General features: G+C 39.6%; 1 protein-coding gene across 2 annotated transcripts in view; it reads right to left on the bottom strand.

Moving 5' to 3' along the window:
- PPP4R3C (protein phosphatase 4 regulatory subunit 3C) overlaps positions 1 to 13,710 on the bottom strand; it is a 382,556-nt gene extending 368,846 nt beyond the window's left edge. For both annotated transcript variants that reach the window (XM_054695806.1, XM_054695807.1), the window contains exon 1: positions 13,303 to 13,710. The gene's annotated coding sequence lies outside the window, so the exon portion shown is untranslated. The remainder of the gene's footprint in view (positions 1 to 13,302) is intronic.
- Between the last annotated feature and the right edge of the window lie 869 nt (positions 13,711 to 14,579).

Genomic DNA, 14,579 nt, shown 5'->3' with positions numbered 1-14,579 from the left:
GTAATTTCTTAGGGATGCTACATTGATTTGATCCAAATTTTACTATAATTCACAAGGGTTTTGGTAACTTGTGTTTCATTTTGTTTTTTATTTAATCAACGTTGAATTTTTACTTTTTTTTTCCACGTTGTTTGGCCTCAATTGTTTTTCAGGAAGGAAGTTAACCCCGTTTAATAGATCTGCTCCCAATCTCATTAAATAATCAAACAAACTTGTGATAAATAGAAATATGAAAAAAGTAAAAAAGAAACAAAAGGCAATAAAATTTTATCTTCAGATAATTTTTTTAATCTGATAAAAAATATGGGAGCCTAGAAAGCTAAAACCACAAAGCATGACTCAGAACACACCCCAAAAGCCAATTAGCCCCCAACTTTCTTATTTCATCAGTTAAAGAACTGATAGAAGGGCCTCCCTAGCGGCGCAAGGGGTTAAGACACAACCTATGAAGCAATCTGCAGCCACTGCAGCATGAGTTCGATCCCCAGCCAGGGAGCTACCCACATGGCACAACAGAACTCTCCTGACTCGCCCACTGCTCCCCTCAGCAGTGTACTTCAGCCAATCCTCCTATTCTGTTCCCTACTCTGTCTCTGGTGAATACTCTTACCCCCCACCCCTGCCGCACCTCTGGCCTGTACCCCAGCTCTTGTATGCATAAATAAATAAATCTTTAAAAAAAAAGAATTGATAGAAACACATTTGTTCTAGACTTTGCCAATTTTCAGTGCAAACGGGATAAATGAAATCATAAACAGGTAAAAACAGTACTTTTAAGTTAGAAGCAAAAATATGTTTATACATGCCAAGAAGGACATTTGAGTCAGAACCAGCTGAGTCTGTTCATTCACAAGCAAAATTGTTTCAATGACTATTTATTATACTATCTTGCATTAAAGTAGATTCAACCTGACAGACTCTGATGGCTACAGTCTCATAAATATCAGTCATTCATTCAAAAAGTGGTCCTGTGTAGATGCAATTTGGATGAAAAACAGATGCTGTGATCTTCAGTATTTCAAATTTCTTTAAACAAATCCATCTGTATCAGCATGTTATACATGATTATACCAATTTCTCTGCATGCAGTTGGACAAGAAAATGGAAAAGAAAGTAATAATAAAGGAATATGGGAAAGAACATAAGCCAATATTGCGGGCACAGGACTTCTAAAAAGATAATTTTTCAATCATGTATTTTCTTAATACCTGGAATAGGCACAAAGGAATGATCAAAGCAGCCACACTTGATTCTAAAAGCACTACATATCCACGCTTATTTTTGATTAAATGAGCAAGGGTATCCCATATAGAAATTAGAATGAAACATTCTAAGCAAGGCTGGTAAGATGGCCACTTAATAGGAATGCTCTAGATAGAGATTTTAGTTTAGTTCAGGAGATGTACAGGAACTGATTTCCCTCAATACTATAAGTAAGTGTTAAAATCTCCCAAGCTAGTCAATTAGAGTGTTCATTTTCTAGTCATTTTTAGCCTATGGGCAGTGAAGGTGGAATCAAAAAGCAATCACCTTATTAAAAAAGAGCTTAATGCAGTTTACAACTCTTATTTATATCATCTTTTTAAATGCTGAAATGCTTCATTCAATATAGTATAGCATAGACTATTTTTATAAGTCTCGCTTATAAAACTGCAATCACTGTGCAATTAAAATACCACTGCAATTAAAGTGTGTGTAATGGAACATTCAGAAATGTACACATGACTTTCCTTTATAACTACCCAGGGAGATATTTTATATTCAAGTCTCCCAACTTATAGGATTCATTCAGCTAACAAGTGAACTTCTTTATTCACACAATAGCTCTACACGCATTTACACACACACATACAAACACACACACTCACTGGGGAGGGGGTTGCTATGTTTATAACTATAAAGGAAAACCTTCAGAAGTTTCTATCTTCAAAGTTTGAATTGCTATATGAAGACAAAATACATTTAGTGTTGTTTATAGACTGTCCTTTTTATATTTCAATTTTTTCCCAATTAAGAAGAGAAATTGGGCAATATCATGGCAACAAACATTATAGTAATTGTTTTATGTAAGTTGTTTTAATTGATTCCTAAAACAGGTTGGGCATGGAAGTTCTCTCTTTATAGTTTGACAGAGGATACTAATGCTCATAGAAGCAAAACTGCTTGCATCTAATAAAATTTAGGGCTGGGGTGTAGCTACTCAAATATGAATTTCATTCACCTAGCATTATTCCTATTATAATATATTCAGTTAATATATTTAGAAATGGTTTTTGGTTATTAGGTGGAACATGTATGGTAAATCCCTCGTGCATTTTGAATGTGTTTTACTTAACTGCAGAGACTCTTAAACAATATCCAGTTTCAAACTCTTAAAGGAAAGATTTGAGGGATCCAGGGGGTTGAGGGGCTAACCTCAAGTTCTCAAAATGTGAAAAAGCAGGGCAGGTCAAGTTTAGAAACCCGTAACATCTAACGACAGTTTGCTATTCGTTGTTTATAATCAGCCAAGAACCTCTGGCGTAATGACTACACAAGCATTGTAGATTCTAAATGTGAATCATAAATATTTCAGAGTACAAATTCAACAAATCTGGATTGAGCAACTACACTTAGCACTGAGGGTACACATATTACTAGGCAGTCTTATGCAGATCTTCCAACTGATCACATTTTCCCTTTGCATGTTAATAGTGCCAACCTCAAAGGGTTGTTGTGACCATTAAATAATTCATGTAGAATACTTAGAATAACCCATGGCACCCAGTGAATCGTTAAGTATTATTATTAGTAATATCATCATCCGGTGTTACATACTCTCTCCATTCCCTGTGTGTATGCACTGCCTATCTCCCCTGAAGGAATACAGCTTTGTTTCTGAAAGCAGCTTACCAAATAAAAAGAACAGTGATAGAGAAGTTAAGGAAATGATACAGTGTGTTTGACTATAAAAAAATAAAAAAATCTATTTTAGAGGCTTTTTTAAAAGAGTATCTCTTGGGGGCCTCCCTGGTGGCACATGGGTTAAGACGCCACCTATGAAGCTGTCTGCAGCCTCTGCAGCATGAGTTTGATCCCCCAGCCGGCCAGGGAGCTACCCAAATGGCACTGCAGACCTCTCCTGACTCGCCCGCTGCTTCCCTCAACAGTGTATTTCGTCAGTCTGCCTGTTCTATTCCCCACTCTTTCTCTGGTGAATCCTCTCACCCTCCCATGCATCTGGCCTGTACCCCGCTTCTTGTATAAATAAATAAATCTAAAAAAAAAATCTCTTGGATTCCTTTTAAGATTTGTTGTGACCCCTATGATACCCACACCTTTATATTTCATGTTCTATATAATCCCCTCCCCTTCAATGTGGACAGACCTGTGACTGTTTTTAGTTATGGCATATGGTTAAGATCCCAAATCAGTCCAAACTAAATTCATCAAAAAGGAGAGTATCCACTGTGGACTGACTTAATTAGACAAAAGTCCTTTATACAAGGACTACACCCTCTTGAGCAGCCTGATGAAATGAGTGGCAATGCTGGAGAAGCCAACATGGCAAGAAGCTCTAGAGAGCCTCTAGGTTATGAGGGCAGCTTCTGTGGTGTGACCTGAGTCAAGGATAATGACATGATCCCTGCCTTATAAGCTGCTGCATTATATTCCTCAGGGCCGTGGTAATGGGTTGCTAAATGCTTAATGAAATATTTCTGTTCCTTCAGAGGATGCTAATGACATCAGTGCCTGAGGAATGCCCAAAGGTCATTTAAATCATTTACATAGAAGAGAGTGACTATTCCAGAAATGCATCAATACTCTTGTGATTGACTGTCCCTAGACTGCCCAGGACCTGAGAATGAAGAATTTTCCCCCAGCGACGCATGGCCCCACATTTTTTTTTTTCTTTCCTATATTATTTTCACTCACTCTCCACTTGGAGATAGTGTTTTCCTTGAGGGGTGACTCTGCTGATCTCCCCATGTGGTGCTACTCACTAATAAAATACTTCCTTTGTAGAAACAATCTTCTGGTTAAGACTTTGGCTTTCTGAAAATGAGTAATAGTGGTGGGGTACAGTATGTCCTGAACGAACTCCACCCCCACCTCCATGCCAAAGAGATCCCAGGTGTGTAAGACTACAATTGCCATCATGCCATGGATCTGCTATGACACAACTCCTTGAAGGGGGGATTGCTTGGAACTAAGGGCAGAGTTAAGTAGCCATGCTTGGTATAAAAATGAACACATGTGGCCTTGGTTTTGCCTGCCTTTACTGTGCACCGAGGGTCCCAGCTCAGGCAACATTATCGGTAGGATATGTTGACCTTAAATCAAATTCTCTGTATCTCTTTCTCATTCTCTGTGTTCCCCCTCCTTTTGTTTCCTTTGCAAGTAAACTTCACACCCAGGCCATCCCATTTTATCCCATTTTCCCTTTGGGGTTGCTCTGCAACAATATTACCTGGTTAAGTCAGTAAAGCTTCCAGCTGACAGCAAACAGTCAGAAATCTCAGTCATACAAGTGGAAGGAAATTAATTTTGCCAATAACCTGAATGAGGTTGGTAGAGAATACTTTCCCAGGCAGGACGTCAGATTAAACAGAACACAACCCAGCTAACACACTGACTGAAGTCTTGTGAGATGTTCAGCAGAGTGCCCAGTTAACTGAGACCCAGGCTCACAATCCACATAAATTGTGAGATCATGATGATGTGCTGTTTTAAACTACCAAATTGGTGCTAATCGGTGAGCATAGAAAAGTAAATGGAATTATGTTTTATTTCATATGTCCCTCTATACAATATTGGTATTGCAGACTAGAAGAATCAGGCACTTTAATAGGAACAGAAAGGAAAGAATACTGTTTGTTGGTGTACATGTTAATGAATAAGACTATGGAGAACACAATTCTTCGGCTTGGGCAATAATTTCTTTTTATTTACTGCAAAACCACCAATTAATTTATCTCTGACCAAATATTTCTCCATCTTTAGCCAATTTCCTTCCCTGAAATGTCTACTCTTGCCTTTTCCAGCGGTTGAACACAATGAAGGAATTGTTTCACATGGCATCAACTTAGTGATAATGTTAGAGGGTAATTTCCATAAAAAGGGGAGTTTCCATGTTTCCTGCCCCACCTAAGGAGGGGTGGAGCTGAGAGGTGAGAAGAGTTGAAGAAGACTTGGAGAAGGAGACTTGGAGGAGGAACATGGAGCAGAGTACATGCAAGAAGTGACCGCTTGTGTTAGGGGGAAAAGGATGTCCTAAAGCTAATTCCATACAGGCTTTGTGGACCCCACCCCCACTCCAGACCAAAGCCATCAGGACATTGGGAAAGACAAATCCCATCACCACCTAAGGGAAGGTTGCTGGAACCTGAGGGTGGGGTTAAGCAGCCAGGTGTGGTATAAAAGCAGACACGTGGGCTTGGGGGGGGGGTTTCCCTTTTTGGATGTCCACCAGCTCGCATGGCTTGGCCAGCTCTCAGAGTGCCTTTGGGTTTCCAGGTCAGCAGATTGGGTAGAACGCATTAAAGACTTTATTTCCCTATTTTCTCCCTGAGTTATATATTTCCTCATTTCCCTTTCCCTTGTAAATAAACCTTTTATTAACCTTTTGCGTGTGCCTATAGTGGAGTATTCATAAGTCCCTTTCAAGCGCGCGGGTGAGGACCCACAGCCAGGCAACCCATTCAATATCAGGGCTGCTCCGAAACACTTGCACTCGGCTTTGGATTTGCACCAGGAACTTGGAGGACACTGAAGAAGACACGTGGAGTTCAGATATGTAGAGACACTTGGAAGAGTGGGTGAGATACCCATGGGGTGGCTGACAATGGCAGCCTTTAACTTAATTTGCATTTTGATTTTATTCCTTTTGTCCCAGACTTGTCTGGTCCCTTCTGCCCTTTTCCTCTGGTTCCAGGCCAGAAGTTGCCTTGGACTTCTGGCAGGCTTTCAGACCATAGTGGCCTTGCCTTGGACCAAAGCTGTTTGGCTGGATATTTACCCACGAGGGGATCGGTAATGTTGGGTGTCTCACTGGTAAATGATTACCCTTTCTTCTCTTCTCTCTATGCACACTAATCTATCAAGTTTCTTTCACACTAAGAATATTCTTTGTGAGGTAGTTGGCAGAACCCATTTAGAGTGTGCAAGTTTGGGGATCCCAAGTTGCCCCCTGGTTTGCACTCTAACAAAAATATATAATTGTTCAAATGCTTTCATATAAATGGTCTAATTTGAGTCTCATAACAATTTTGTGAGGTAGGAACAAAAGAACTGTGAGATTCTCAAATTCAGGGCATAGTTGTGAACCCAGTGGTTATTTGTGGTTCTGAAAACATCAAAGGCCCTTAGGAAGTGCTAAAATGAATGAAGATTACTTTTTCAGATAAAAAAATTGTAGTTCAGAGAGAATAAATGACTTGCCCTAGAAAGCCTGTACACAAAAGCACAAGAATTAAAACTCAGACCATCTCCAACAGAGGCCAGGAGCTATTTTCTATAATAGCATTTTAGCCCTGAAAAGGAGACACATTTAGCTATTAACAGCCATTAACCTTTTTGCTCAAATTTGCATCTTTCCTTAGCAGAGAACCCTGAAGGGAGCGGTGCTAGGAGAGATGAAAGGAAATATCAAGGGTAAGAAGTGCTGTCCCACCCATAGAATGCTTGAATATCTGAGAAACAGTAGGATCACAGGGCATGCCTCTAGGTAGAGCAGCTTTCTGACAAAAGGAAGATGACTTGATAGGCAAAATGTTGGAGTTTAAAAGGAAAACTACCTATATATTTCTTTTTCTAGCATGGACTTTGAAAATGCAAATGAATTATCTATTTTCAAACTGGATTTCCAAATGCAATTTTGTTTATTATCACATTCTCTATTTTATTCTGATGTAACCTTAAGCAACATATCTTCCTTTAAGTCCCTGCATCAATGAGACTACTCAATTGCTTTGGAAACAACATCATTAGATGTTTAATAAAATACCAACTGAAGCTGAATACCTCTAGCATCTTTATGATGTCATGCATATGAAGCCATCTATGTTCTGTCACCCTAAAGCTTCTGATTCTTATTCAGTATAAGTATATACTTCTCTATTTTTTTCCATGTACAATAACAGTGGCCACTGAAAAGAAGCCAAGATTCCTTAAGCAAGTAAGCAGGAATTTACTGGTGTTGAATCTTACCAGTCAAAGACAACCAGAGAAGATACTTTGTTTTATTACTTGGTATAGCAAAGAAGCCTGCACACTGCAGGGGAGGAAATATAATTTTCCCTCTAGCCTTCTCAATTCTTGGCTGATACATCCCCATAACAAAAGAAAGATTAACAAAAACAAACACACAAAAGCTTAATAACATGTATGCATCCTGTAGACCAGTGAAAGGCCCAGGAAAACTTGAGTAACACTCTGAAATGGCATAGGTCATCACCTTAAATACTATGTTTAGCTATAAAGACAAATGAAGAATGTTGGAGGTGGGGGAGTCTAGAACTTCAGAGGGGAGGAAGATAGTTTACAGAAAGATGGGAAAAGCAAATGTTTGCTAAACAAATGTTTGCCATGCCTTGAAGAGACAAAAAAAAAAGACTTTGAATAACTGGCAGGCCTTGCTAAGTCACTTCTGTCCCCAGTTTATCACATTTAGTTCTGTTCTTGGAACAAAGAGGGAAACACCTTATAAATGGAGATTTGCCCTTATAAATGTAAATATCTCATAAAAGGGTAACTTAGTACTCAATTATTTTTCCTATGTCTGTTTTTTCTTAAAAATAACTAGCTCAAAATAATCCTTATGCCAAAGAGACATATTTTGGGATTGTTGTTTCTCTTCAGTATCATAGTGACAATGTTAACAAGAGGCTCTTAGATGGGGCTTACTTTAGGATTTCAGTTGGGAGTGCTTTTAATGTATTTTCAAGAAAGTAGAGATCTGATCCAGATTGGGTCCTGACAAGAAAGCAGAGGCAATTTGGTAACTAGGTATCTTAATTTTTTTATCCAAAAGATGTTAAAAATGAAGTGGGGCTATAACTGGTAAACAACAAGCATCCATTTTCAATCTGGGAGAGGGGCAAGTTGGATATTTTTGTAGTTTTCACAGTGTTCTTGTTTTCGTCTGAGTTCAGCCATGATAAGGCCTGGCCACATTTTTTTCTCACTCTATCATGGTAAAGACTGACCTCATCTGATACTGATACTCTGAATTTTTGTGGATTTTCTGTAAGAGAAGACTATGGCCAGTTACCAGACTACAAGGGTCAGCTATACCTTATTCTTCCTCAGTGGACAACCAGGCTGCTAATGCAGAACCATTTCTTCCCAATTCTCTGACCATGGGGTCCAGGTGAGGCAGACTCTGTCCCTACCCCCATGGATGGGCATAGCCAGAGGCCTGATCAATGAAATTTTGTATCTCTAAGTCAAAAATTGTTTCAGAGATGAGCACTTGCTACAAGGTGGCCAATGAAAGTTAATATTCACAGAACTTTAGCAGCAGCTGCCCTGAAGGAGGGTACTGTTTGAGAACATAATAAGTAACCTATGGGTTGTAAGGAGTAAAGATGTTTTGCTACCTCAACACCTAGAGTTGCAAGCCCCTAACCTAAAGCAATTGGTCCTCCATTTAATCACAGAAATTTTAAAAGACAAGAAATATCTTAAACTGTCTGATTATCTTGCTAAATTTGAACTGGAAAATGTACTTTCCAAAATTGCTTATCCATGGAGCATCCACTGAAGAAAACTGATAACTACCCACTTGCTCTGCCTTGGCTCATCTATCATATTTGTCATTTCCTATTCCCTTTCCTTAACTACCTGACTTGTCTATAAAACATAAAATCTCAGCTAACTGCTGGAAGGCACAATTGTTCCAGGGCGATCCAAAGAGAAATGGGATTATTTATTTGAGGGTTTTTCATTGTGACGAAGAGAAAGTAAACCTTAATTAGTAGGCTCTAGATCAAACAGCATATTTTGTATCATGAATGATTAGTTCACCAATTTAAATGTTTTTCAATTAATTAAAATGTGTAGTTCATTACACTAATAAAAAATGAAGTCATGGAGGTCATATTTTTCCTGTATTTTTTGTGGCTATCTTTATTTGATACAGATACAGAGTTAATTAGGGAGGACTATATATATATATATATATATATATATATATGCCATACCTATTTAGAGGCAGGTTTAAACATTTCTAGCAGATAAAAACCAAATTGGACTGCTTTTAGTGCACCATCAAGAACTCAATCTGGAGTTTTCATGTCAGCTATGCAACACTATTCTTCGATGGAGTCCTATGGGGAGCACTGGACTAGACTATAGGGAGCTATACCTGCCTTCAAAAATCGAATGATCATTTCAAGCAGAGAGCATACATTCAGATGTATTAGCAAGTTTATGGGAACACATCATAGATGAACTGATATTGATGTTATGTGCGACCCTTGCACCATAACTCTGAAGTGAAACAAATTTACACTTTTGATCTCTGTTTCTGGCTGAAGGTTAGTGTATCATTAAAACCATCACACTAACAAAACAAAAACATACAAACAAAAGATCCTATCACCTTTAAACAAACAAACCTGCTATAAAATCTTGGCTAGTTAAGTCTGCTAGTAGATTAAAAATTTAGATTCTAAATTTAGAGAATGTAATTTAGCAATTTGGATTGTATTGGCCATGAAATTGTAGGCTCTGTAACAGGGTGGTCCCCAGGAAAGGGGGAGGTTCCAGGTTCCCTGCCCCACCCAAGGAAGGGTGGAGCTGAGCAGGAAGAGGGGAAGCTGGAGAAGAGACTGAGGAAGAAAGGAAGCAGGATGGAGCCAGGAGACCTGGAGGAGACGCATGGATCCTAGAGACACGTAAAGAAACTGCGCTTGTCTTTTGGTCGTGGACTGGGTGACACAGATGTGGGTGAGACCTGTGGGGAGGTGACAATGGCAGTTTTTATCTTGATGTTGATTTTGCTCTTTTCCTTCCGGGCTTGTCCGGTTGTTTGTGACCCTTTTCTGTGGGTCCCCACAGGAAGATGCTTTAGACTTGTGGCAGGCTTTGGGGCCTTGTTCTGGGCCAATCCCATTTGGATGGAGTTTTACCCACGAGGGGATGGGTAACTTTGGGTGTTTCATTTAGAAACTAGATTATTTGCTTTTCCTGTATTGTTTCCTAGTTTTATTAAAGTTCCTTCCCATTAAAGTCTCATATGTTTTGTGTTGATGCGGCGGATGGCAGAACCCATTTAGTATAGGCAGGTTTGTGGGGGTCTGGGGTGCCCCTCTCCCTGTCCTATAACAGCTCCACTTTTAGAAAGAAGTGTATATACCAGGGCTGATAATTAGGTAGGCAAAAAGATAAAATTGCTAATAAATCCAAATGCAAAAAGTGTATTTTAGGCATGAAGATGTCTCCTCATAGGACGTTGGCAGAAATTCTCCCGATGGAACCTAGCCCAATAAAAATGATAAAATGTGTGAAGTGATTAGAATAGAAAATCTAAGCCTACAGTAGAAATTTAACAAAGCCATAACATTTTTTTTCTTTCCATTTCAGACCTTCAGTTCATGTGCTAAGAGAAAAACTCATACAGCACGCCGGTAGATACTGAAAATAGCCAAAATGCACCTCATTACACCATTCTGGTGCCAGGAGCAGGTCCAGAAAGAACACGCTCATTGAACACTTAAAAATATTGGCATACACATCTATTTATTAAATAAATATTATCCTCATGCTGGTCCATAGCTAAGGAGAGGACATAAACTGAGAACTATGCACAATTATAAAAGGAGAGGACAAAGAAGAAGGAAAAAGAGGAAGAAGGAACAAAAAGGAGGAGGAGGCTCCAGAGAGGAGGAAGAGGAGCGAAGACAGGTAGGCAGAGCCAAGAAATCAACCAAGAGACAGAGGAGTGGAGCATGCCTTAAAACTCTTCTTTTAAACAAGGAAAAGGGAAAAAAAAGCTTAGACAAAAGTGAAACTGAAAAGAAACTTGCCTCTGTGAAAATGACCTAATGAGTTATACGACAATATTAACAACAGAATGAGACAAAAAGTGAACTTCCAGAAGCAAGGAGTTAAACAGAAGAGAAAACACACAGACATTTAAAATGCAAGCAAAGTAAGAAAGAGCAAAAACAATGCTGCCAATAAGGACTCAGGGGCCAAGAAACAAGTATTGGTAAAAATCACAGGAGAATAGAGGATAATGGTTGGCTTGCATTTTTTTCAGTTACTTTTCCCAACTTTTAAAAGGTAATCTGTGCATTGCAGAAAACGGAAAACTTAAAAAAAAAATGACAAGCAGTTTATAATTTGACTTAAACATCTAGTTCTGTGCCTGTCTGCATGTGTGTGTATATGTATTTATACAAGTGAGCACACGTTTTGTGGTTGAGATCATATGTAAACATATTAACCAATTGAAAGCCAAGGGTCATCATTATTTTGATAACCAAGAATACAATACACCAACTCAATCAGGATAGAAACACAGCCTTGCCTTTCCCAAGGTCAAAAATAGCTTAAATGACAAAAAGACAAGCCTCTGCCTAAGAACTGTTGGCAGAGTTACAATTAAAACATTGCATTTTCTAAGGGGGGGCGGTTCAACTGTATGGAGAATATAACCAAAATGAAAATGCATACATTGTGTAAAAATGAAAAATGATGTAAGAATTATATAAAATAAAATATTAAAAAAAATAAAACATTGTATTTTCCTAAAGTTAATTTAAAATGAGACACAAAGAAGTGGAACATAGTAAGTATAATGCTTCTAAGAGAATTCATTATCAGGTCTATACTTTAAAAATAATAGGTGTTATTCAATTGTGTTTTTTTTACATGTTCATATAGTATGCCCAAAAGAAATGCACTCCTGTCAATCATCTCCTATTTATTTGCCTGACCTACTACTTAAAGACAATGGGTAGTGCTGGAAGAGAAAGTATAGCCATTCCCTTCCCAAAACACAAGATTTCACATGAACTTTAACAAAAAAGATTAACAAAATGCTTTACTCTACTAATTTCTACTTTTAACATATTTTGTGCATCTCAGAACATATAGAAAAACTAAACATTCCCCAAAAAGGACATAACATAGTTAACTATATACAGAGTTGCAAGGAGTAATGCCTTCCCTGTGCATTTCACCCTTCCAACCTCCTTCAACCTAAAGCTCAAGTGAAGCTAGTGCAATGCTCACAGATATGGTTTCGAAATTACATTCCAAAGAAAATATTTCTCATCTATATTACCAAAACTATTCACACATTTTATTTTACTACTACCCCTTTAAATCCATTGGACAAATGTAAACACCTGCAAAATGTCCAGCTCTCTAAAATAAGAGCTTATTTGTCCAGTTCACACATAATACCATTGCACAAAACAACACACACATAACAACTACAGTCTGAGGTGACTTCCTATTGTGACCACCTTGTCCTTCAATCATGTTTCCTCACTCCCTCCTCCCTACCACCAATCACGTGAACAAGTCTAGATGAATATGCAGCTCACATAGTTTGGACAATTTCAAATTAATTGCAAAAGTATTTTACAAAAGACAAACTTCCCTGAGTGTCAACACAAAGTATATAAATGGGCCAGTTTCATTCATACATAAGAATTCCCATAATTGTTAAACATCTAAATAGGAGATGTTGCAATATTGCCATTTATTTGTTCATTATGTACTATAAACAGAGCTGAACAAAATACAGCTCAAAGAGGAATTTAGCTATGTCATTCCCAAACAGTAAGATTTCATATGAATTTCAATAAAATGTTAGCAAAATATGGTCTTTTATTACTTCTGCTTTTAACATACTTTGTGCATCTCAGTGATTTCAGAACATGTAGAAAGACCAGATATTTCAAAAAGGATGTCACATTAACTATGTATACAGTAGGGGCATAAAATGCATACACAGAAAAAAATGAGATGAAAATGAAAACAGTCTTTAAATATGACCTCTTCTTTCTTTTTTTCTTGTGGACTTTGCGCCACCTCCTCTAACCCAGTGAATGAATGTATACTGCTCTCGTATTACAGGAGCAACATTTCCAAAAGCCATACCAAAAGAGTGTTTTTTAAAGATTTTTTTTTTTTTAATAAATGACCAGTGCATCTTTTAAAACGCTTAGGTCTCCCTCCCGGCCAGAGGCACTAGGTTGCTCTATCTTGCCTCTTGCCACTCGCAAGACCTGGCGGCCTGGCTCCTGCCCACCTTCTGGCTTCTGACCTCACCCTCACCCCCTCGTTATCCAGAGCTCCACTCACCTGCCGGAGCAGCCAGGGCCTTGCTGCATGGTGGTTGATCAGAGGTGGCTTCTTCACTTGGGACAAGCGACAAAGGCAGCGCCAAGTCCTGGGACGGGCATCCCTCCAGAGGCCAAGTTCACCTCCCAGTATTGTCTGCGCAAGCCTCCGGGCATCATGGCACCCTCCGGCTTCTCTGCTCGCTTCTCCGCTCCACGGAGAGTCAAAGGGCAGGACCCACTCAGGGCTCGGGATGGATTCAGGAGGCTGCAACCAATGCATTCAGTCACGAGTCTCCAGGACAGGTTGCCAAGGCCTCCGGGGCTGACAAAGCGCCCTGAGCTAACCTCTCCAGAACAGTCCTGGGCTGCCGGAGCGCAGCTGGCGGGCGAGGTGGGAAGGAAGGGCTTCCTGGATCCTAGTGGGTGGGCACGAGCATGATCGGAAGTGCCCCGGGCACAGCATTTCAAAGAATGGAAAGAGACAAAATGATTCCCTGGGTCATCAGCACGAGGTCCATACAATGGCCGGAAGGGCCCTTGTTTCCACGCACTCAAGCTGTGCAGAGCGGGGGGCGTTTGGGGGGCGGTGGCCTGATGCTCCTCCCAATCCCCCAACCACACACCCTTCTTCCTGTGACTGAAAGGGCTTTGGGGTGCGGAGCTCAAGGGCAGGCAAATATCTGGAAAAGACCTAATGGTATCTGCATTCCATAAGTATGGTTGCTGATAGGGTCCTAGGCTCCCTAAGTCGTGGGCAGGTAGGTGGCTGGGAGGAACCCCAGGGTACCAGCACGTGGGAAATGGTGGGAGAGCTTTTGCTTCTCTAGCATGTGAGTGGCTGGTGGCCAGTAGAGCCTTAGTGCCCCGGAGTGGGCTGCAAGATGACTGGAAAGTATGTGGCTCTGGGAGGAAGTAGGAGGGAAAGGTGGCTGTGGAAGGAAAATTTAAATAGATACTGATTTACAATGATGTGCACCTGGAATTTATATAATGTTACAATATAATTATTTTAATAAAACATACTAAAATTAAAATATATATAAAGAGTGACTATTGCAATAGGTGTAGGGAGACAATTCCAGGGAGATGTTTAAAGCCTAAGAACATCAGAAACAATTTAGGGAAGGGGTGGGGGAGCAAAGCTTTTATAGGCCTAGGAAAGGTGGCTCTGGGAGGAAGTAGGAGGGAAAGGTGGCTCTGGAAAGAAATAAAAACTGCTATGGGAGCGCTTACAACTTAACAGTTGCAACAAATACTGCAATAAGAGGAAGGTTACCGCTGGGGATGTTTATTTGC

The sequence above is a fragment of the Talpa occidentalis genome, unplaced genomic scaffold (genome assembly GCF_014898055.3).
Source record: "Talpa occidentalis isolate TD23 unplaced genomic scaffold, MPIMG_talOcc4v2.1 talOcc4.15, whole genome shotgun sequence".
Lineage (NCBI taxonomy): Eukaryota > Metazoa > Chordata > Mammalia > Eulipotyphla > Talpidae > Talpa > Talpa occidentalis.
Note: the sequence above shows the minus strand (reverse complement) of the source record. Positions and strands in the feature narration are given on the sequence as shown.